This window comes from Mytilus galloprovincialis, chromosome 13, assembly GCF_965363235.1.
Source record: "Mytilus galloprovincialis chromosome 13, xbMytGall1.hap1.1, whole genome shotgun sequence".
Lineage (NCBI taxonomy): Eukaryota > Metazoa > Mollusca > Bivalvia > Mytilida > Mytilidae > Mytilus > Mytilus galloprovincialis.
The window spans coordinates 14,984,292-15,010,522 of record NC_134850.1 but is presented as its reverse complement, the minus strand read 5'-3'; the positions used below and the strand labels follow the sequence as shown (position 1 = coordinate 15,010,522).

General features: G+C 34.0%; 1 long non-coding RNA gene across 1 annotated transcript; it reads left to right on the top strand.

The window, feature by feature from the left end:
- The first annotated feature begins 1,751 nt into the window (after positions 1–1,751).
- On the top strand, positions 1,752–4,410 carry LOC143056033 (uncharacterized). The gene is made up of 2 exons (XR_012972214.1): positions 1,752–2,079; positions 3,746–4,410. It is a non-coding gene; the product is annotated as an uncharacterized LOC143056033 (long non-coding RNA).
- The last annotated feature ends 21,821 nt before the right edge of the window (positions 4,411–26,231 follow it).

Here is a 26,231-nt window from a genome sequence, read left to right as displayed (position 1 = left end):
TTTAATTGCCGTTATAAAAGCATCACTTCTTTTGTAAGACCCTAATGTTTATATCTCTTGCAAACAAAAATTACATTGATTTCATAAAACGATTAATTAGCAAATTTTAATGACTTCGTTTCGTAGTGGACATTTTGTTAGGGACACTTTTGAATTATTAAAGAACTTATATTAAGTAAAAATAACATTTATTTCTACATTTTTTTACGATATTTTAGAGTATGAATGTTGAACAGGCGGTCTAGGGACATGCCATTTTGGTTGTTTTGGACCATTCATGAATCAATAAATTAGCAATCCCTTTAAAAAATTAACTGTTTCTTTGCTTTAAAATGTTAAATCTAATTCAATGTACTGACTGCACAAAAAATTACTTGCAAAGACCAAACACAATTTTTTTAAAGTGGCTAGGACAAGAAAATACGTTTTTATTGAAAAACGCCCATTTATGAACATTGATATATTTATTGAACTATTTTTTGCATTATTTGAAATTCACATGAACTAGCTTACCATGCAATGATTTATTTGATTTTGTAATTTTAATTAATAGTTCTTTAGTCTTCGTCGCGATATAGCCTTTTGCGCTGATGTGTTTTGGAGACCGTTGTTTGTCTTTCGGCGTAGTTCCTTTTAGCCACCAGTTCTGTTGTCATAAGTAAAAATCACTGTATGTTACAAGACACAATGAATGAGATAACGTTAAAAATAGCCCCAATTCTATCAAAAAAAGAAAAACAAACAAAAATGAGGTCAATATACGCGTTTACTTGCTTTATAACACAACAATTGATTGACAGTACATTCTGTTTTAGAATCTTGTGATAGTGTCACAATGATTGTTCAACTACCTCCTCGGTGGTCTCTTCGTAGCTTGCTCTTTTCCTGTATGGAGTTCGACAGAAGTTCGACACCCGCCTGGGTCACCCGAAAGTTTCAAAAACTGCTGTAAAAAAATAAATTATCAAATAAAAAGATAATTTAAAATACACTAAACAATCTGTCTCAATTTGTTATATGTGACAGCAGTTGTTTAGAGGTATCAATAAATTCTTTTTATATATTAAATCAATTTCTTTCTCTGTCCAATCATTTAAATAATATTACCAATCACTCAAAACATTTTTTTTTGCAACGTGTAAACATCAATAAATACTATATATATGTTATGTACAAGATGTAAGTTTGTACAAATTATAAGTTTTTTGACACACACCTTCTTGCACTAGGTGATACAGGTTTATCTTCTAAAATGTACTAGTTCAATTTTTTAAATTCAAATTTATATTCTTCAACCTAATATTTAGTGCTATTCTCCTTATCCTCAAAATGGAAATGAGGATACCTGAATGATTTAAATTATAATTTTATTTTCTCCTGATACCATATTCATATCCATAAAAAGTCCTTTTGTGGTCTTATAATGTTTTGTGTAGCAATGCCCAGTATTAGATTGTAACATGTAGTTGTGAAAATATGACAGAAATATGTTAAACAAAAGACTGTGCTTGCATCATCCATTTGTGTTAAGCAGTTCATAAAACACTGATAACTTGTACAAAACTTGTACACAACATATAAACACAATATATACGAAATCATTAATATTCGTCTCAAAAAAAAACAACACAAAAGGTTTTTGTACAAACTCGTCTGCATTCTGTTAAAACATAAATGAATAATTTGAATACCTGGTAAACAAATAATTTATATTTTAAAAAATTAAAAAATAAAAAAACTTTCATACTTTCAGAAAAATATTGTTAAAAGGTAAAAGTATGAAATATAAAAAACCTGTCAATCTATTAATAACTTTATCATCGTATCACTATTGTTTGACCTGTACCCGGAGTGTCACCTCCACCGCGTGTGGTAATAATTTACCTTGGACGGTGTTTTTGTTTCCTTCTTATCAAGGTTATCTCCCCTGAGAGGCTTCCCCAACAGTCTTATCAGCGATGAAGATAGAATTGGAATGTCGGACCCCTGGAGAATATAAATACTAAATTGTTTAATTTGTTCAATAGTTTAATTCGAATTCTTCTTCTTGCGAAGTTTATAGATTTTAAATATAATAAGGTATGTATATGTATACAATATGACGTTTTTTTAATTTGTTTTCATTTATAAATTATTTCAAAGTTTATATTTAAAACTTATGATACCAATTAGCATCAATAAATATATTTAATATTGACGTTAAATCGTTGAGTTGTATATGCAATTATTTAAATTTGTAATAATTCATATTTTTTTTTTAAAGATTCATGTAAAATATTTTGTTCTGAATAAAGTTTTTTGAAATGTTGGCAACTGAACGGTCAGCAAGACATAACTTACCAATATGTATCAATATAAGGTTATATTATTGAATTAAAATTAATAGATATAAGATTTGTCGAGATTTAATTTAAAACTTTAAAATTATACAAATAAGATTTGTTGGTGGTTAAAACTTTAAATTGGGTAAGTCAAATTTCCTCTAAATTTACTTCACAATATGAATATTTCAACAAATCATTAAATCGCAAGAAAAAATAATTGTACCCAAAATGCATTATAACTTGTTCAAAATTCTATAACAGAAATCATATAATTTGCAATCTGTTTAAACTTACTCCGAAAGTAATAAATAGCTTACAAAAAACAATTACGCGCTTGAACTTAGAAATTTGAAACCAGGACAGTTTTTTTCTCGACTTCATACAACATCTTTTGTTTTTAATAACATGCAGGAACATGGTTTTGTTTAAACTCAATGTCGTGTTTGAAGAATTATCCCCCTAAATGTAATGGTGGCGAGTTATTATTAATTTGTGTATCCTCCCTTCTAAAACTAAGAATTTGTATATCCTTGCTGAAACAAATGATTTTTTGTTTACGGTTGAAATACCATGACATGTTTCTGCTGTAAATCAATTATTTTTTCGCAATCGATTTATACTAAATGCCACGGTTTTGACATAGACTGAGGAAGCAAACATCAATTTTAAATTTTAATTTACTTGGCTATCACAATAAGAGGGGGGGGGAACCAACAGCAGCTGAAGGACGCCTCCAGTTACGGGAGTTTCTCGCTACATTGAAGACCCATTGGTGGCCTTCGGCTGTTGTCTGCTCTATGGTCGGGTTGTTGTCGCTTTGTCGCCCCATTTCAATCTCAATTTTATGAATATAAATTCCATGTCTATCCGAAAAGATGAACATCTAATTTTTATACAGTTTCGATTTCAATGTAAGCAATATGATTTTCTAAGCATTATACGACAGACATATGTTGTATATCATGCAAAAGGCATAAGAATTTGAGTCTGACGGTAAATTTTGGTTGTTAGATTTTTATAATATACATATTCGATATATTTCAATGAATATCCAATACAATGAGATTTTTTTTCACTCACCCTCGTGTAATGATTACGGATTATTTAAAGACTGCATGTTAGGATTTGTCACCACCAATTGGTGAGTTAACCGGCGCAAATGCATTTAACAGGCATATCTAACAACTGATGAAAAAAACAAATCTGTGAAAAAATATAAATATCCCCTTATTTAATATTTCTTATAATCGAAGTTTTCTTATCTGATATTTTGCTTGACGTGCAAACGAATCTGAAATTTTAGCTTCAAACATGAATAGAATATATAATAAATGAATTGTATGTAAATTTTGTAATGATATAGATGAACATAATGTATATAATAGAGCATAATTAAGTGTCATTTATTTCTAATTTTGCAGGATGTGTCACCAAGTTGTAATATTGTTTTGCTCTCTGTGTGCAATTGCGTGCAGTATACCAGTTTCAATGAAGAAAGAAAACAGCAGTCCTGCAGAAGTTCTGTGGAATCAAGATCAAACAAAAGCTTCATCACCGCGACTCATAAAGTTATTGCTTCAAAACACAGTGAATGACGCTGAAAAAGATTTATCTTGGCTTCCGAACTTCAACCATGGGACGCAAACTTTTGTTCGACAGAAGCGTCAGATAGATTCGACCAACCAACAAGTCTTGGACTTTTTTAATACTAGCAAAACTTCAACTGGAACTGGTTCTCATCAGCTCCGTTGGGGACGATCAATCGATAAGAAACAACACAAAAGTCACAAAGGAGTCAGTGCAAATCAAAATAAAAAACGTGAACTGACAATGGACAAATTAGATTCAGCATCACTTGCCGCGCTTGCGCAATTCTTAAGAGACAAATTATTAAATGGTACTGGTGGTATTCAGTTACGTTATGGACGATCCCTGAAGTGACGAATTAATATTGCGATGTACTCTTCGTTAGGAATATTGTGCGGTATTATAATAGTATTATTATTATTTGTATATAGAATCTCAGACTTTGTTATTTATTTATTTTTTTGTTTGTTATGTGTAATAAATCGATTAAAACTTTTAATATGTATTTTCAAATATAAAATAAGAGAGTTGTGTTTTTTTACGTTAAACACCGTCGTATTTTAACGCACTCGTCTACACTCGGCTGGTCCCGTTCCTCCATCTAAGGAGAGTAGCCGGATTGATGGTATGTCACATGCAATTCAGGAGCCTTTAATTTTGTGGTTGTGGTTGGTTGAGCTTTACATATTTGTTTGCATTTATTGATTTATATTTAGAACAAGACAGGCATATGTTCTTGAACAGCTCATTATCACACGGTGACTCGTTGTTTTGCAAAACATAGTTTCAGTATCAAAACATTTAAATTTTAAAATCAATTATTGAAGAAAAAAACATTGACCTTTCGTATGAATACAATTTATGCACATTGTCGGAAAATATCAACTTCATTTGTACGAGCTTAAGGGCATACGATACAGTTTTGATCCTGTATTTACAAGTTCATGAAAATTTGCATACAGGCTATTTTTTACCTGATTAAATCAAATATGTAATAAAAAATTTACCTTCATGTGCTACTTTTTGCGTAAAATGAGGTCGAAATTTTGTATATTTGCTCGAAATTCAGATTTGTGGCCGTAATTTCTTTTTCGGAAGAAAGACATAACTTTTTTGTTATAAAAGATAAAAACAAATTGTTTTTTGTTAAATAATCGGTAATTTCTGTATTTTATAAATATCTTTAAAAAATATGCATTTTTTTATTCAGAAATGACTCATATTTATCAAATGCTCATGAATTGAGGAAAAAACGTAATTTTTTACTGCTTGTTTATCACAATTAAAAAAAATCCTCTATTTACAGTTTTATAAAATTTGGGTCACATAATCTCCCTGCAAAATGAAACCAAATGCCGTTTTGAAAAATAGGGGTCCATGAACTCGTTTTCAAATTAAATCAGTTTGAATGATAAAAATCAGTCGAAAAATGCATCTCTTCCCGATGTCACAGTTTGACGTCGCGAAAATAACAATTTACGTTAGCAACGTCATTACCTTCTCTGTAACTGTATCGTATGCCCTTAAGAAACAGGAGGCCGGAAATGCGAGGTTCCACAGTCGCCGAGCTTTTCTCCTGTTTCGTAGCGAGTACAAATATATCTTTTTTGTATTTCCGATATCGATAATGATTAAATATTCGTTTTATCTTATAGTTTACAGTTTTGTTGTTTAAATCCAAGTAGTTTTCTCTGATATTTCAAAGAAATTGACATAGTTTAAGCGCAGACCGCGAATCGGACACCAAACTGAAAAACGTGACACAAACAGAAATATTTATATTTCCGTTTGTTCAATATGGAAGCAGACTGACATGAGACTTTATTTGTACAGGAACAACTAAAGTAAAACATTATTTGTGTTCCTGTTATGAGTACAATAGTTGACCGATTGCGGTATGACTTATCTATATTGTTTTCCAGTAATCATGGAAATAAGGGTATTTTACCAATTCAAATTGTCATGGTTTGGTGTCAACAATTTGCAAACTTCAAATAAGCCCGTCATAATACATCAAACATCCACATTGCGATTACTCATTTCAACCGATGAGAATTGAAATAAAAAAGTATTATCATTGCTGCTCATTAATTTGATGGTTGCAGATATGAATGAAGCCAGAACTACTTTCCCGTCCGAAGCACATGATCTTTGTCCGGTCATTGTAGGTTTCGTGTAGCCGAATCTTTAAAAAGATACCATGAACCCGTGAAACCTATTAGTCTATCAATGTTCATAACTCGCGACATGGGCCAATGTCCTACACTGAGTTTTGAAGTGGCTGTGGAATTTAATAATATTGCTGAATTTCTGGTCTTTATTCCTGCAAACCAATTACCAAGTACAGATACTGTGTTCAAGTTTGATTACAAGAATCTTTCAACACGCAGTATTATTTTCGTTTCTGATTACTAACACATCATAAGATGAAATTTCCGCCTTCATATATTTGAAGGTGCCTATTAATCCGACAAAACCAGGGTATCCCGTTTTTAAAACATCTGATTTGAGCGTTTTAAGATCTTTGTTTAAACTTTGTGTAAGCAAAACATGGACATAGGATCAGTTTTTTAATCAGATTGACCAAAGAAAGTAATGCTTATTCATGCATGAAAACTAGATTGTTTCACATTCTACTTCATCTACAAAGACATGTTCATTGGCAGATTTAGGGGATCCGCCAATGATGTTAAACACAATACTTGAGCAGATACCAATTCTTTCTGTCTTCATTCACATTTCAGAAAAAATATAACCGTTTCTTGTATAATTGTGACGATAATAATTCAAGATAAAATGATTTCTAAATAAATTATGTACAGTATTTTAAGCCACTAACGTGAACTTTTTCTATTGCATATTGATATGACATAAGGGGCATATAATTATCCGATTATACAAAAATGAACACTCGTTTATGTAACAATGTTTTAGATTTTAACGAGAGAAATTTATGTATTACTGAAAAATTATTACACAAGGGTTTTCGATATCACAAACTAGTCAAAACATTTACTAAATTTTATCATCGGTATAAGGACATCATTCGTAAATATAGCTCAACATGCAGACTTCTTATACGTTCAGGTATTTCACATCCAATTTTTTATGGAAATATTCTTTATAAAGCACAAAGGTGTCAGTATTCACCTCAAAAACTAACAAAACCTTTGAATAGACTCATTAAGAAGGGATATAGTTACGATACTGTTGTCAGGTCATTAAAGATTGCATATGTTGGCGTTAATATTGATTCACTTATAGGGTCTTTGCATCGGAACTTAACACATTTATTAAAAAACCAGTTGTTGGCATGACACGGGTTATGTTCTTCTCATATATGTTATGATGGTATGATACTAAACCCCTAACGGGAAGGATTGTGCCTGATGTTCATATGATGAAATCATAATCTTTCAGTCAGTTTAATTGAAGTCTGGAGCTGGTATGTCAGTTAACTGCTAGTAGTCTGTTGATATTTATGTATTATTGTCATTTTGTTTATTTTCTTTGGTTACATCTTCTGACATCAGACTCGGACTTCTCTTGAACTGAATTTTAATGTGCGTATTGTTATACGTTTACTTTTCTACATTGGCTAGAGGTATTAGGGGGGGGGGGGGTTGAGATCTCATAAACATGTTTAACCCTGCCGCATTTTTGCGCCTGTCCCAAGTCAGGAGCCTCTGGCCTTTGTTAGTCTTGTATTATTTTAATTTTAGTTTCTTGTGTACAATTTGGAAATTAGTATGGCGTTCATTATCACTGAACTAGTATATATTTGTTTAGAGGCCAGCTGAAGGACGCCTCCGGGTGCGGGAATTTCTCGCTACATTGAAGACCTGTTGGTGACCTTCTGCTGTTGTTTTTTTTCTATGGTCGGATTGTTGTCTCTTTGGCACATTCCCCATTTCCATTCTCAATTTTATGTATAAAACATGTAACTAGTCAGCAAATAATTCTGCTAAAGCGGTCTTAAACTTCCAGTGATGTACCTCAATAGAGAAGACCTTAAACTTCCAGTGATGTACCTCAATAGAGAAGACCTTAAACCTCCAGTGATGTAGCTCAATAGAGAGGACCTTAAACCTCCAGTGATGTACCTCAATAGAGAAGACCTTAAACTTCCAGTGATGTAGCTCAATAGAGAAGACCTTAAACTTCCAGTGATGTACCTCAATAGAGAAGACCTTAAACTTCCAGTGATGTACCTCAATAGAGATGACCTCAAACTTCCAGTGATGTACCTCAATAGAGAAGACCGCACTGTGACTTTGAGATGAAGATCAATAGTTTTCAAGTTATATTCATTTAAAAATTTTAGAAAATAAAATCCCATAGGGTTCTATAGTAAACCCCTCCATTCTTTCTGCCCCCCAAAATACCCCTTAATAGACCCCAATGCACAAACGAAAGATCGATGGCTCACCTAGACATATTAGTCTAACATTCTATGAAACCCTAAGTTAATCTGACCAGGGGTTTTGGAGAAACGCTGCGGACTAGTTCATTTTTAATGTGGCGGAAGAAAAAGAAAAAGAAGAAGAAGAATAATAAAAACTAGATTTGCCATTGCAAGCAATAGCGGATGGCACCCTTCCCACATTGCCAGGCGAGTGGCAGCAAACTAGAAGATTCCAAAGTCAAAGAGTGCATCTACACATTCAAATTATCATTTTTTGTAAAATTTAATGAAGTTTGGAGCATTTTGAAATTTTGGACATTTTTTTTGTTTCCATGGTTACGGTGGCCATTTTGAAATTTCCAACTTCAAAAGACAACTCTGCTGATGCCAGTGACCATTTCTGTTAAGTTTCATCCAGTTTGCAGGATTTTTATTTATTTTTGAAATTTTTGACCTTTTTGCATTGTTTCCATGGTAACTCAGACATTTTGGAAATTCCAACTCCAAATGGCACATCTTCCAATGTTGCTCATCGTTACTGTGAAGTTTCATGAAGTTTGGAGCATTTTGAGATTTTTGAAATTTTTGGTGTAGTTTCCATGGCAACATAGTAGTGCCAATGAATGCCAAAATCATCCAACACCTGTATATAGTGGGCACCTACATTGTATTAAAATATAATGGTTCTGAGTTCAAGCATATCCAAACAGTTCACCAAAACATAAAACTGGATTTTTTCACATTTGTTTCGTTTCCATGGCAACGGCAGTCATTTTGACGATGCCATACCCCACTGCACTATATAATGTGGTGGTCAACATTATGGTACAGTTACATCAATATTGTTCAAGCCAATTCTGAGAAATAGTATGGACAAAAAAGTGTGGAAGAATAAATATAACTAGAATTGCCATTGCAAGCAATAGCGGATGTCACCCTTCCCCTCATTGCCACTAAGCGGCAGCCATTTCAAAACAACTTAACAGTGAATGCAGATCTATGAATTGCGATATATCTTTCTGTAAATTTTCAATACAATAACAGCATTTGCCAAAAGTTTCACATTTCTGCTGTTTCCATGGCAACGGCAGCCATTTTGAAAATTCCAAAGTCAAAAGTCTCATCCATACATGCCAGTTGACAATAATATTAAGTTTGATTAAGTTTGGAGCATTTTGAAAATATTTAACATTTCTGCAGTTTCCATGGCAACCGCCGCCATTTTGGAAATTCCAACTCCAAAAGTCTCATGCAGACTTGACAGTCAACAATCATACTAAGTTTCAATATTTTTTGAGCATTTTGAAATTTTAGAAATTTTTGACATTTTGGCTGGTTTCTATGGTAACACAGACCATTCCAAATTTCTAATGGCAGATTCCACATTGGTACATGGGAGGGAACATACCATAAGAGTTTCAATGGATTTGACCTACCATTTTAAGGAAGTAAATGCCCCTTTTTAAGGTTTTTAAAGCGTTTTGACCATTTTTGCCTTGTTTCCATGGTAACACAAGACATTTTCGAAATTCCAACGCCAAATTCCACATCTACCAAAGTTGCTCATCGTTATGCTTAAGTTTCAAAAAAATTTGGAGCATTTTGATATTTTGGAAATTTTTGGTGTAGTTTCCATGACAACATAGTAGTTCCAATGATTGCCAAAATCATCCAAAACCAGTATATGCCCGGCACCTACATTGTATCAAAATATAATGATTCTGAGTTTAAGCATCTCCAAGTTATTCACCAAAACCCAAAAATTTTATTTTTCACATTTGTTCCGTTTCCATGGTAACGGCAGCCATTTTTAATGGTCTTATGACCTACTGCAACCCGGAATTTTGTGTTCCTCATTATAGTCAACTATCATTAAGATTGGGTCCATTGTCTCCAAGAAAACTGCCGGACAAAATCATTGGAAGAATAATAATAACTAGAATTGCTATTGCAAGCAATAGCGGATGTCACCCTTCCCCCCATTGCCACTAAGCGGCAGCCATTTCAAAAACTTTTAACAGTGAATGCACATATTTGCATGGCTATACATTTTTCTGTAAATTTTCAGTACATTTAGATCATTTTTAAAAACATGACATTTTTGCTGTTTCCATAGCAACGGCAGCCATTTTTAAATTTCAAATTCAAAAGTCTCATCTATACATGCCAGTTGACAATAATATAAAGTTTCATTAAGTTTGGAGCATTTTGAAAATATTTGACATTTTTGCAGTTTCCATGGCAACGGTGGCCATTTTGGAAATTCCAACTTCAAAAATCTCATTCAGACTTGCCAGTCTACAATCATATTAAGTTTCATCAAATTTGGAGCATTTTGAAATTTTTGAAATTTTTGACATTTGTGATGGTTCCTATGGCAACAGAGACCATTTCCAAAATTTAATGGCATATACCAGATTGGTACATGGGAGGGACCATACCATCAAAGTTTCGATCCATTTGACCTACCATATTAAGAAAGTTAATGCCACTTTAAGGTTTTTGGACCATTTTGACTTGTTTTGCATTGTTTCCATGGAAACGGCAGACATTTTCAAAATTCCAACGCCAAATTTCACATCTACCAATGTTGCTCATCGTTACTATGAAGTTTCAAAAAATTTGGAGCATTTCCATATTTTGGAAATTTTTGGTGTAGTATCCATGGCAACATAGCAGTTCCAATGATTGCCAAAATCATCCCAAAGCAGTATATAGTGGGCACCTACATTGTATTAAAATCTAAAGATTTTAAGGTTTAGCATTCTCAAAAAATTCACCTAACTCCAAAATTATATTTTTTCACCTTTTTTCCGTTTCCATGGTGATGGCAGCCATTTTTTTAGTTCCAATACCGGAAAGCAACAGAAAAGTCAGGGTTCCTTGTTATAGTGCACCATCATTCAGATTGGTTCCTGTGGCTCTGAGAAAGCGAGCGGACAAAATTAGGTGGAAGAAAAATAATAATAACTAGATTTGCCATTGCAAGCAATAGCGGATGGCACCCTTCCCCCATTGCCAGGTGAGTGGCAGCCATTTTAAAAATTTCAAAATCAAAGAGGGCTTTTACACATGTTTATTAACATTGTTGTAAAATTTCAACTCGTTTGGAGCATTTTGAAATTTTTGAAATTTTTGCTGTTTCCATGGTAACAGTTACTATTTCCAAAATTCCAAAGACAGGTGCCACATTGATACATGCGATGTTACATATCTATAAAGTTTCATTGGGATTGATGCTATATTCTTCAAGAAAATGTAGCTTTTATGTGTTTCCCATACGGTCAATGCTAAACTTTCGACCTGTTTCCATGACAATGGCGGCCATTTTGGAACCACTTGATATTGCATGCACATCTGGGCATATCATGTAACACTTCCACAAAGTTTTATCCACTTGGGTCTTATAATGAAAGATTTGGAATTTTGCCAATTTTTCACATTTTTGCAGTTTCCATGGAAACGGCAGCCATCTTGGACCATTCCATGGTGCCTGCAACTCTTCACCTAAGGGTCCTCTATATAATAGAGTTCCATCAACTTTGGTTCATTGGATTTCCAGAAATCTCCTGGACAAAATGTGTGGAAGAAAAATAATAAAAATAATAAGAAAAAAAAGAAACGTAGAATAACAATACGTCACCCCAACTCCGTTGAGGGTGCCATAACTAGAATTGCTATTGCAAGCAATAGCGGATGTCACCCTTCCCCCCATTGCCACTAAACGGCAGCCATTTCAAAAAATTTTAACAGTGAATGCACATATTTGCATGGCTATACATTTTTCTGTAAATTTTCAGTACATTTAGATCATTTTTAAAAACATGACATTTTTGCTGTTTCCATGGCAACGGCAGCCATTTTGAAAGTTTCAAATTCAAAAGTCTCATCTATACATGCCAGTTTACAATAATATTAAGTTTCATTGAGTTTGGAGCATTTTGAAAATATTTGACATTTTTGCAGTTTCCATGGCAACGGTGACCATTTTTGAAATTCGAACTTCAAAAGTCTCATCCAGACTTGCCAGTCTACAATCATATTAAGTTTCATCAAATTTGGAGCATTTTGAAATTTTTGAAATTTTTCACATTTGTGATGGTTCCTATGGCAACAGAGACCATTCCCAAAATTTAATGGCATATACCAGATTGGTACATGGGAGGGACCATACCATCAAAGTTTCGATCCATTTGACCTACCATATTAAGAAAGTTAATGCCACTTTAAGGTTTTTGGACCATTTTGACTTGTTTTGCATTGTTTCCATGGAAACGGCAGACATTTTGGAAATTCCAACGCCAAATTCAACATCTACCAAAGTTGCTCATCGTTATGCTAGAATTTCAAAAAATTTGGAGCATTTTCATTTTTTTGAAATTTTTGGTGTAGTATCCATGGCAACATAGCAGTTCCAATGATTGCCAAAATCATCCCAAAGCAGTATATAGTGGGCACCTACATTGTATTAAAATTTAAAGATTTTAAGGTTTCATCAAATTTGGAGCATTTTGAAATTTTTGAAATTTTTCACATTTGTGATGGTTCCTATGGCAACAGAGACCATTCCCAAAATTTAATGGCATATACCAGATTGGTACATGGGAGGGACCATACCATCAAAGTTTCGATCCATTTGACCTACCATATTAAGAAAGTTAATGCCACTTTAAGGTTTTTGGACCATTTTGACTTGTTTTGCATTGTTTCCATGGAAACGGCTGACATTTTGGAAATTCCAACGCCAAATTCAACATCTACCAAAGTTGCTCATCGTTATGCTAGAATTTCAAAAAATTTGGAGCATTTTCATTTTTTTGAAATTTTTGGTGTAGTATCCATGGCAACATAGCAGTTCCAATGATTGCCAAAATCATCCCAAAGCAGTATATAGTGGGCACCTACATTGTATTAAAATTTAAAGATTTTAAGGTTAACCATTCTCAAACAATTCACCTAACTCCAAAATTATATTTTTTCACCATTTTTCCGTTTCCATGGTGATGGCAGCCATTTTTTTAGTGCCAATATTGAAAAGCAACAGGAAAGTCAGGGTTCCTTGTTATAGTGCACCATCATTCAGATTGGTTCCTTTGGCTCTGAGGAAGCGAGCGGACAAAATTAGGTGGAAGAAAAATAATAATAACTAGATTTGCCATTGCAAGCAATAGCGGATGGCACCCTTCCCCTATTGCCAGGTGAACGGCAGCCATTTTAAGCATTTCAAAGTCGAAAATCACGTAAAGACATGCCAGTTGTCATTACAGTAAAGATTTAGACAATTTAGAGTTTTTTGAAATTTTTTGATTTTTTTGCTGTTTCCATGGTAACGGCGGCCATTTTGAAAATTCCTAACTTATATTTCAACTCTGCACATGCCAGTGAACATTTCTGTAAAGTTTCATGAAGTTTGGTGCATTTTCATTTTTTTGTAGTTTCCATGGTAACGGTAGCCATTTTGAAAATTCCAAAGACAGATTCCACTTTGAATCATTACATGTTACCTCCCCATAAAGTTTCTATGGGTTTAATATCATATTCTTTAAGAAAAAGCAGGTTTAATATTTTTTCCCATAGGGCCAATGTTAAACTTTCGCCCTGTTTCCATGACAATGATGGCCATTTTGGAATTTCTAAATATAGTCGGTACATCAGGGCATACCAAGGAACATTTCCATAAAGTTTCATCCAGTTGGGTCTTACAATGAAAGATTTGGAATTTTGATTTTTTTTTACATTTTTTTAGTTTCCATGGTAACGGTAGCCATCATGCACATGCCAAAGTCCACTGCACAACTTATCATGGTGATCCTTATTATAGTAGAGTTTAACCAACATTGGTCCATTGGATTCCGAGAAATAAGCTGGACAAAATCGGTGGAAGAAAAATAATAAGAAAAAAAAAAGAAACGTAGAATAACAATACGTCACCCCAACTCCGTTGAGGGTGCCATAATAATAATAGAGAAAAAGAAACAGAGGAAAAGCAATATGTCACCCGACATTGTCGATCGGGTGACATAACTAGATTTGTAATTGCTAGCAATAACGGATGGCACCCTTCCCCTATTGCCAGGTGAGCGGCAGCCATTTTGAAAATTCCAAAGTCAAAGAGCGTATCTACAAATGTTTATCAACATTGTTGTAAAATTTCATAAAGTTTGGAGCAATTTGAAACTTTTGAAATTTTTGCTGTTTCCATGGTAACGGTTACCAATTCCAAAATTCCAAAGACAGGTGCCACTTTGAAACATGCCATGTTACATATCCATGTAGTTTCATTGAGTTTGACCTTCCTTGTTAACGGAGTATATGCTACTTTAAGGTTTTCCCATAGGGTTTAATGCTAAATGTATTTAGTTTCCATGGCAATATAGTAGTTCCAAAGATTCTCGAAATCCCCTAAAACTTGTATGATTGCCAATATCATCCAAAACCAATATATGGCTGGCACCTACATTGTGATAAAATATGATGATTCTGAGTTTAAGCATCTCTAAATTATTCACAAAACCAAAAACTGGAATTTTTCACAATTGTTCCGTTTCCATGGAAACGGCAGCCATTTGTTATGTTCTTAGACCCTACTGCAACCCGAAATTTTGTGTTCCTCCTTATAGTGAATTATCATTAAGATTGGTTCCATTTTACTCCAAAAAAGCTGTCGGACAAAAAAAGGTGGAAGAATAATAATAACTAGAATTGCCATTGCAAGCAATAGCGGATGTCACCCTTCCCCTATTGCCACTAAGCGGCATCCATTTGAAAACAATTTAACAGTGAATGCAGATCAACGCATTGCCATATATCTTTCTGTAAATTTTCAGTACATTTTGAGCATTGTCAAAAGTTTCACATTTCTTCTGTTTCCATGGCAACGGCAGCCATTTTGAAAATTTCGAAGTGAAAAGTCTCATCTATACATGCCAGTTAACAATAATATTAAGTTTCAATAAGTTTGGAGCATTTTGAAAATATTTGACATTTCTGCAGTTTCCATGGCAACGGTGGCCATTTTGGAAATTCCAACTTCAAAAGTCTCATGCAGACTTGACAGTCAACAAATATATTAAGTTTCATCAATTTTGGAGCATTTTGAAATTTTTGAAATTTTTGACATTTTGGCTGGTTTCTATGGTAACAGATACCATTCCAAATTTCTAATGGCAGATACCACATTGGTACATAGGAGGGAACATACCATCAAAGTTTCAATGGATTTGACCTACTATTTTAAGAAAGTAAATGCCACTTTTAGGTTTTTGAAGCATTTTTACCATTTTTGACTTGTTTCCATGGTAACGGCAGACATTTTCGAAATTCCAACGCCAAATTGCACATCTACCAATGTTGCTCATCGTTACTATAAAGTTTCAAAACATTTGGAGCATTTTGATATTTTTGAAATTTTTGGTGCAGTTTCCATGGCAACATAGTAGTTCCAATGGTTGCCAAAATCATCCAAAACCAGTATATGGCTGGCACCTACATTGTATTAAAATATGATGATTCTGAGTTTAAGCATCTCCAAATTATTCACTAAAACCAAAAACTGGAATTTTTCACAATTGTTCCGTTTCCATGGAAACGGCAGCCATTTTTTATGGTCTTAGACCCACCTGCACCCCGAAATTTTTTGTTCCACCTTATAGTGACTATCAATAAGATTGGTTCCATTTCACTCCAAAAAAGCTGTCGGACAAAAAAAGGTGGAAGAATAATAATAACTAGAATTGCCATTGCAAGCAATAGCGGATGTCACCCTTCCCCTATTGCCACTAAGCGGCATCCATTTGAAAACAATTTAACAGTGAATGCAGATCAACGCATTGCCATATATCTTTCTGTAAATTTTCAGTACATTTTGAGCATTGTCAAAAGTTTCACATTTCTTCTGTTTCCATGGCAACGGCAGCCATTTTGAAAATTTCGAAGTGAAAAGTCTCATCTATACATGCCAGTTAACAATAATATTAAGTTTCAATAAGTTTGGAGCATTTTGAAAATATTTGACATTTCTGCAGTTTCCATGGCAACGGTGGCCATTTTGGAAATTCCAACTTCAAAAGTCTCATGCAGACTTGACAGTCAACAAATATATTAAGTTTCATCAATTTTGGAGCATTTTGAAATTTTTGAAATTTTTGACATTTTGGCTGGTTTCTATGGTAACAGATACCATTCCAAATTTCTAATGGCAGATACCACATTGGTACATAGGAGGGAACATACCATCAAAGTTTCAATGGATTTGACCTACTATTTTAAGAAAGTAAATGCCACTTTTAGGTTTTTGAAGCATTTTTACCATTTTTGACTTGTTTCCATGGTAACGGCAGACATTTTCGAAATTCCAACGCCAAATTGCACATCTACCAATGTTGCTCATCGTTACTATAAAGTTTCAAAACATTTGGAGCATTTTGATATTTTTGAAATTTTTGGTGCAGTTTCCATGGCAACATAGTAGTTCCAATGGTTGCCAAAATCATCCAAAACCAGTATATGGCTGGCACCTACATTGTATTAAAATATGATGATTCTGAGTTTAAGCATCTCCAAATTATTCACTAAAACCAAAAACTGGAATTTTTCACAATTGTTCCGTTTCCATGGAAACGGCAGCCATTTTTTATGGTCTTAGACCCACCTGCACCCCGAAATTTTTTGTTCCACCTTATAGTGACTATCAATAAGATTGGTTCCATTTCACTCCAAAAAACCTACCGGACAAAATAGGTGGAAGTATAATAATAATAATAATAACTAGATTTGTAATTGCTAGCAATAACGGATGGCACCCTTCCCCTATTGCCAGGTGAGCGGCGGCCATTTAGAAAATTCCAAACTCAAAAGTAAAGTCTACATAAGCTAGGCAACATTTGTTATAAGTTTCCTTAAATTTGAAGCATTTTGAAGTTTTTCATATTTTTGCTGTTTCCATGGTAACGGCGGCCATTTTGAATATTCCAAAGTCAAACCCATGCTGCATTTTTTGCCCTCCATAATAATATACCATTTAATGTCTCTAGACTAAATTTAACATTGATGTTCTGGAATGTTCTGTGAAAATTCAAAGTTTTCACCTTTTTGCATTGTTTCCAAGGTAACAACAGATATTTTGGAAATTCCAACGCCAAATTCCACATCTTCCAATGTTGCTCATCGTTACTGTGAAGTTTCCTGAAGTTTGGAGCATTTTGAGAATTTCGAAATTTTTGGTGTAGTTTCCATGGCAACATAGTAGTTCCAATGATCACCAAAATCATCCAACACCTGTATATAGTGGGCACCTACATTGTATTAAAATATAATGATTCTGAGATAAAGCATATCCAAACAGTTCACCAAAACAAAAAACTGGATTTTTTCACATTTGTTCTGTTTCCATGGTAACGGTAGCCATCTTGAACCATTCCATGCTTCCTGCAACTCTGCACCTGGGGGTCCTTACTATAGTAGAGTTCCATCAACATTGGTCCATTGGATTTCGAGAAATCACCTGGACAAAATTTGTTGCAAGAAAAATAATAATAACTAGATTTGTAATTGCTAGCAATAACGGATGGCACCCTCGTCCCCCCATTGCCAGGCGAGCGGCAGCCATTTTGAAAATTCCAAAGTCAAAGAATGCATCTACACCTGCAAGTTATCATTTTTGCAAAATTTCATTAAGTTTGGAGCATTTTGAAATTTTGGACATTTTTGCTGTTTCCATGGTTACGGCGGCCATTTTGGAAATTCCAACTTCAAAATGTAACTCTGCACATGCCAGTCACTATTCCTGTAAAGTTTCATCCAGTTTGCAGCACTTAATTTTTTTTGGAAATTTTGAACATTTGTGCTGCAACCATGGTTACAGTAGATAATTCCATAATTCTAAAAGCGTACATCTCATTGCCACATGACATGTTATATATCAATACAGTTTCATTTATTTTGGTGCACTACTCTCTGAGAAAATGCTGATTTTATGCATTTTTCCATAGGGTCAATGCAAAACTTGGCCCCAGTTTCCATGACAACGGCGGCCATTTTGAACTATCCATATATTGACTTGACATCTTGGCATACTGGAGAACATTTTCATAAAGTTTCATCCAGTTGGATGTTATGACGAAAGAGTTAGAATTTTTGATATTTTAGCTGTTTCCATGGTAAGGGCAGCCATTTTGAAAATTCCAAAGTCAAACTGGAAATCAGCACATGCCAGTTAACATTCCTGTGGAGTTTCTTCCAGTTTGGACCACTTTGATTTTTTTCGCATTTGTGCTGTTTCCATGGAAACGGCGGCCATCTTTTACCATTCCATAGCAAGGTGCACAACTTCAAGTGGGGGTCCTTATTATGTTATAGTTCCAACAACATTGGATCACTCAATTCTTAGAAACACGATGGACAAAATGTGTGGAAGAATAATAAAAATAGCTAGATTTGCCATTGCAAGCAATAGCGGATGGCACCCTTCCCACATTGCCAGGCGAGCGGCATCCTGTTTGAAAATTTAAAACAGTATTTCCAGATAAATACATTACAACATATCTATTTGAAAATTTTTAGAAAGTTTGAGCATTTTTTCAATTTTTCACATTTTTGGTGTTTCCATGGCAACGGCGGCCATTTTGGAAATTCCAAAATCCAAAGTCTAATCCTTACTTGCCATTTATCATATATAATGAGTTTCATTAAGTTTGGAGCATTTTGAGATTTTTGGACATTTTTGCTGTTTCCATGGTAACAGTTACTATTTCCGAAGTTCCAAAGACAGGTGCATCTTTGAGACATGCCATGTAATATATCAATAAAGTTTTAATAGATTTGATCTCAACATACTTTAGAAAATACAGCTTTAATGTATTTTCCCATAGGTCGAATGTTAAACTTTTGCCTTGTTTCCATGACAATGGAGGCCATTTTGGAATTTCTAAATATTGTCGGTATATCAGGGCATACCAAGGAACATTTCCATAAAGTTTCATCCAGTTGGGTCTTACAATGAAAGATTTGGAAATTTGATTTTTTTTTACATTTTTACCGTTTCCATGGAAACGGCGGCCATCTTGGACCATTCCATAGCAAGATGCACAACTTCACATGGGGGTCCTTATTATACTAGAGTTCCATCAACATTGACCCATTAGATTCCGAGAACTAGCGTGGACAAAATGTGTGGAAGAAGATTAATAAAAATAATAAGAAAAAAAAAAAGAAACGTAGAATAACAGTATGTCACCCCAACTGCGTTGAGGGTGCCATAACTAGAATTGCCATTGCAAGCAATAGCAGATGTCACCCTGGTCTGCAAATTGACACTCAACAGCAGCCATTTCGAAATCGTCCATCAGTAAATGCAGATTTTTTATCTTCTGTTTTAAATTCCAATGAATTTGGAGCATTTTGATATTTTTTGAATTTTTTCTGTTTCCATGGTAACGGCCGCCTTTTTAAAAATTCCAAAGTCAAACTACTGCTGCATATTGTTCTCCCATGATAATATACAATTATATAACATTTAATGTCGGTAGAACTAGTTTAACACTTACGTTCTGGAATGTTCCATGAAAAATTCACCCCCCTCAAATTATGTCTAGAGACCCCCCAGTTGAAAAAATAATGTACCATGTTGAAGTGTGCATGGGTCTCTTAATTTCATAGAAGTTTCATATAAATTGGAACACATTTCTATTTTTCACATTTTTGCTGTTTCCATGGCAATGGCAGCCATTTTTTTAATTCCAAAGTCAGGTGCAAAACTACACATGGTGATTAACATTATGTTATAGTTCCATCAACATTGGTCCATTCAGTTCCGAGAACTAAGCTGGACAAAAAGTGCGGAATAAGAATAAGAAAAAAAGAATCGTACAATAACAATATGTCACCCGACCTCCGTCAGGGTGACATAATAATAAGAAAAACTAGATTTGCCATTGCAAGCAATAGCGGATGGCACCCTTTCCCAATTGCCAGGCCAGCGGCAGCCATTTAGAAAATGTTTGCTGTTTCCATGGCAACGGCGGCCATTTTGAAAATTCGAAACTCAAAAGTTAAGTCTACATAAGCTAGGCAAAATTTGTTATAAGTTTCATTAAATTTAAAGCATTTTGAAGTTTTTCATAATTTTGCTGTTCCCATGGTAACGGCGGCCATTTTGAATATTCCAAAGTCAAACCCCCGCTGCAATTTTTTCTCTCCATAATCATATATACCATCATATACCATTTAATGTCTCTAGAATAAATTTAACATTGATGTTCTGGAATGTTCTGTGAAAATTCAAAGTTTTGACCTTTTTTGCATTGTTTCCATGGTAACAAAAGATATTTTGGAAATTCCAACGCCAAATTCCACATCTTCCAATGTTGCTCATCGTTACTGCGAAGTTTCATGAAGTTTTGAGCATTTTGATATTTTTGCAATTTTTGGTGTAGTTTCCATGGCAACATAGTAGTTCCAATGAGTGTCAAAATCATCCAATACCTGTATATAGTGGGCACCTACATTGTATCAAAATATAATGATTCTGAGTTAAAGCAACTCCAAACAGTTAACCAAAACCCAAAACTGGAATTTTTCACATTTGTTCTGTTTCCATGGTAACGGTAGCCATCTTGAACCATTCCATGCTTCCTGCAACACAGCACATGGGGGTCCTTAATATAGTAAAGTTCCATCAACTTTGGTCCATTGGATTTCGAGAAATAGCGCGGACAAAATTTGTTGCAAGAAAAATAAGAAAAAAAAGAAACGTAGAATAACAATACGTCACCCCAACTCCGTTGAGGGTGCCATAAAAAGAAACGTAGAATAACAATACGTCACCCCAACTCCGTTGAGGGTGCCATAATAATACAGAAAAAGAAACAGAGGAAAAGCAATATGTCACCCGACATTGTCGATCGGGTGACATAACTAGAATTGCCATTGCAAGCAATAGCGGATGTCACCCTTCCCCCATTGCCACTAAGCGGCAGCCATTTTAAAATAACCAAACAGTGAATGCAGATCTATTTTAATTGGGATATATCTTTCTGTAAATTTTCAGTACATTTAGAGCATTGTCAGAAGTTTCACTTTTCTTCTGTTTCCATGGCAACGGCAGCCATTTTGAAAATTCCAAAGTCAAAAGTCTCATCTATACATGCCAGTTGACAATAATATTAAGTTTGATTAAGTTTGGAGCATTTTGAAAATATTTGACATTTCTGCAGTTTCCATGGCAACGGTGGCCATTTTGGAAATTCCAACTTCAAAAGTCTCATGCAGACTTGACAGTCAACAATCATATTAAGTTTCATTACTTTTTGAGCATTTTGAAATTTTTGACATTTTTGCTGGTTTCTATGGTAACACAGACCATTCCAAATTTCTAATGGCAGATACTCCATTGGTACATGGGAGGGAACATACAATAAGAGTTTCAATGGATTTGACCTACCATTTTAAGGAAGTAAATGACACTTTTTAAGGTTTTAAAGCGTTTTGACCATTTTTGCCTTGTTTCCATGGTAACACAAGACATTTTCGAAATTCCAACGCCAAATTCCACATCTACCAAAGTTGCTCATCGTTATGCTAAAGTTTCAAAAAATTTGGAGCATTTTGATATTTTTGAAATTTTTGGTGTAGTATCCATGGCAACATAGTAGTTCCAATGAATGCCAAAAATCATCAAAAAGAAGTATATAGTCGGCACCTACATTGTATCAAAATATAATGATTCTGAGTTAAAGCATCTCCAAATTATTCACCAAAACCCAAAAATTTAATTTTTCAAATTTGTTCCGTTTCCATGGTAACGGCAGCCATTTTTAATGGTCTTATGACCTACTGCAACCCGGAATTTTGTGTTCCTCATTATAGTCAACTATCATTAAGATTGGTTCCATTGTCTCCAAGAAAACTGCCGGACAAAATCATTGGAAGAATAATAATAATAATAGTAAAGAAACAGAGGAAAAGCAATATGTCACCCGACATTGTCGATCGGGTGACATAATAATACGGAAAAAGAAACAGAGGAAAAGCAATACCTTGTCGATCGGGTGACATAATAATAGTAAAGAAACAGATGAAAAGCAATATGTCACCCGACATTGTCGATCGGGTGACATAACTAGAATTGCTATTGCAAGCAATAGCGGATGTCACCCTTCCCCCCATTGCCTCTAAGCAGCAGCCATTTGAAAAACTTTTAACAGTGAATGCACATATTTGCATGGCTATACATTTTTCTGTAAATTTTCAGTACATATAGATCATTTTTAAACACATGACATTTTTGCTGTTTCCATGGCAACGGCAGGCTTTTTGAAATTTTCAAAGTCAAAAGTCTCATCTATACATGCCAGTTTACAATAATATTAAGTTTCATTAAGTTTGGCGTATTTCGAAAATATTTGACATTTTTCCAGTTTCCACGGCAACGGTAGCCATTTTTGAAATTCCAACTTCAAAAGTCTCATGCAGACTTGACAGTCAACAATCCTATTAAGTTTCATCAATTTTGGAGCATTTTGAAACTTTTGAAATTTTTGACATTTTGATTGGTTCCTATGGCAACAGAGACCATTCCCAAAAGTTAATGGTATATACCACATTGGTACATGGGAGGGACCATACCATCAAAGTTTCCATCAATTTGACCTACCATTTTAAGAAAGTAAATGCCACTTTAAGGTTTTTGGACCATTTTGACCTGTTTCACATTGTTTCCATGGTAACGGCAGACATGTTTGAAATTCTAACGCCAAATTCCCCATCTACCAATGTTGCTCATCGTTACTATTAAGTTTGGTTAAATTTGGAGCATTCTGATATTTTTGAAATTTTTGGTGTAGTTTCTTTCCATGGCAACATAGTAGTTCCAATGATTGCCAAAATCCTCCAAAACCAGTATAAAGTGGGCACCTACATTGTATCAAATATAATGATTCTGAGTTTAAGCATATCCAAATAATTCATTAAAACCAAAAACTGGATTTTTTCACAATTGTTCTGTTTCCATGGTAACGGCAGTCATTTTTTAGTTCCAAAGTTGCACTGCAACTCGAAAGTCAGGGTTCCTTGTTATAGTGAACTATCATTTAGATTGGTTCCTTTGGTTCCGAGAAAGCGGTCGGACAAAATTAGGTGGAAGAAAAATAATAATACGGAAAAAGAAACAGAGGAATAGCAATATGTCACCCGACATTGTCGATCGGTTTGATACCTTTTTCCAAAATTTTCATTGCTTTATCATGTATACATATAAAATAAAAGCAAAGGTCAAAATCTAGAACGTCAAATTAAGCTATGACCTTGAGATCAATTTCAAGGTCATGAACCTCAAATCAAAAGACCATAGGTCTTAATTATATTTGGTTAATGACTTATATCACCAAACGTGTATTTTTAAATACAAGAGGGGAGAAAACTCCCTTTTACGTTCAACGTGCCCTTGCAATAAAAATTTATGTGTTACGACATGTCGCAACTAACAATTTAGTAAAAATAATTTGTTGATATCTTATACGGTCTTTGGATATAAGTGAAAATAAGCCAAATTCAAATGTTAGAATATGACCTTGACCTTTGACCTTGACCTAATTTTCATTTTTTTGGACCAAGGACCTCAAATCAAAAGATCCTAGGTCTCTATCACTTATGGTTTATAAGATAAAAATGCATATCACTTATATCAGATGCATAAGGGGAAATAACTCTCATATGGAGCGGTCATATTGCTTCGGTCAAAATAGGACAAATCATGCAAAGGATATAACAAGCAAATTTGTAAAATAAATTTGTCGTTATCTTTCACGGTTGCAAAGGAGTTGTGAGCACAAGGAAAACAGTGTTTGGGGAGATAACTCCTACAAAGAAAAGTATTCGGTTACGCAGGGTAAATTTCAAAAGCGCATAAACTGTTCGATATCATATACCAAATATCAAAGCGACATATTGCGAAACAAATGTTTATCACAAGAACAAAATTAGGCGGAAGAAAAAAAAAAAAAAATTAAAAACCAATTGTTCAGAGAACAATTGAAAGTCTTTCCACACCAAAGAAATTTTGATAAGTCATTCTTCATGCTGATACGATAAATAATGGTTTAATTATATTTTCGAGTGATATAAGGGAGATAATATGCTACTTCCGGTCTCATATTATAGCTTCTTTCACACTGATTTCAAAAATTTGGTCGTTATCTATTTTTGTTATGAAGGAGATGCACACAGAGGGTAAACAGTGAAAAGGGAGATAACTCTTACATAGAAAATGGATCGTCTTAGCAGGGTGAAATTTAAAAGCGCATAAACTATACGATACAATATGAGAAATATCTAAGCGACATATTGCGAAACAAACATTTATCGCAAGAACAAAATTTGGCGGAAGAAAAAAAAAAATAAATAATAATAATAATAATAATTAAAAACCAATTGTTCAGAGAACAATTGAAAGTCTTTCCACACCAAAGAAATTTGGATAAGACGGTAGTTTCTTCATACTGATGCGATAAATAATGGTTTAATTATCTTTTTCAGTGATATAAGGGAGATAATATGCTACTTCCGGTCAAATGAATGTCACATTCGGTCTCATATGATAGCTTCTTTCACACTGATTCCAAAAATATATAGTTTCTATATACTTTTGAATGTAGAATTGGAGATAATTGGCCACTTCCGGTTTGTTGGAAGTCATTTTTAGTCTTCAGTTATCTGTTCATGTATCTTTATGACAAAATATTTGGATTCTGAGTACTTTTATGTGAAAACATTGCAAAAAAAGCTACTTCCGGTTTTCCCAAGGTCACTTCCGGTAGCCATTTTTCAAGGTCATTTGTCACTTAACCTTTTGTATAAGGTCAAATGTCTTTATAATGAACTTAATTGAAGTTATTATCAAATAACCTCATATCAAGACATTTCAGGGGCATCAACTCCTATAAGATGCCATTTAATTGTATAAGACTAAATGTAGCATATCTTCACTACAATAAAGCTGACATTTTGCACTTGTTCTTTTATATGTATCTCTCAAAGTGTCAGAGAAAATGCAAAAACAAGCAAAAGTAACAATTGAGAACTTGACCTTGACCTTTGACCTTGACCTCATTTTCTAAGTAAGGACCTAGGGGACTCAAATAAAAACATTCCAGGTTTATACGGTTAACTGTTTATGAGTTAAATAAACATACCGACAAATTTATTTTGTAAAGGTAGATAACTCCTATAAAATTTCATCAAATCGCTTCGATCCAAATACGCCAAAAATTACTGAGGATGTAACGAACAATTTGTAAAAAGAATTTTGTCGCTATCTTGTTTTGTTACGAAGGAGATGCACACAGAGGATAAACAGTGAAAAGGGAGATAACTCTTACATAGAAAATGGTTCGCCTTAGCAGGGTGAAATTTAAAAGCGCATAAACTATACGATATCATATGAGAAATATCTAAGCGACATATTGCGAAACAAACATTTTGCGCAAGAACAAAATTTGGCGGAAGAAAAAAAAAAATAATAATCAGAACAAAAACAATAAGTCTTTCCACAGAAAAGTGGAAAGACTTAATTAAAATGTTCTGTGAACAATTGAAAGTCTTTCCACACCAAAGAAATTATGATAAGAAGATAGTTTCTTCATACTGATGCGATTAATAATGGTTTAATTATATTTTTGAGTGATATAAGGGAAATAATATGCTACTTCCGGTGAAATTAATGTCACTTCCGGTCTCATATGATAGCTTCTTTCACACTGATTCCAAAAATATATAGTTTCTATATACTTTTGTATGTAGAATGGGAGATAATTGGTCACTTCCGGTTTGTTGGAAGTCGTTTTTAGTCGTCAGTAATCAGTTTATGTATCTATATGACAAAATATATGGATTCTGAGTACTTTTAAATGTAAAAATTGCAA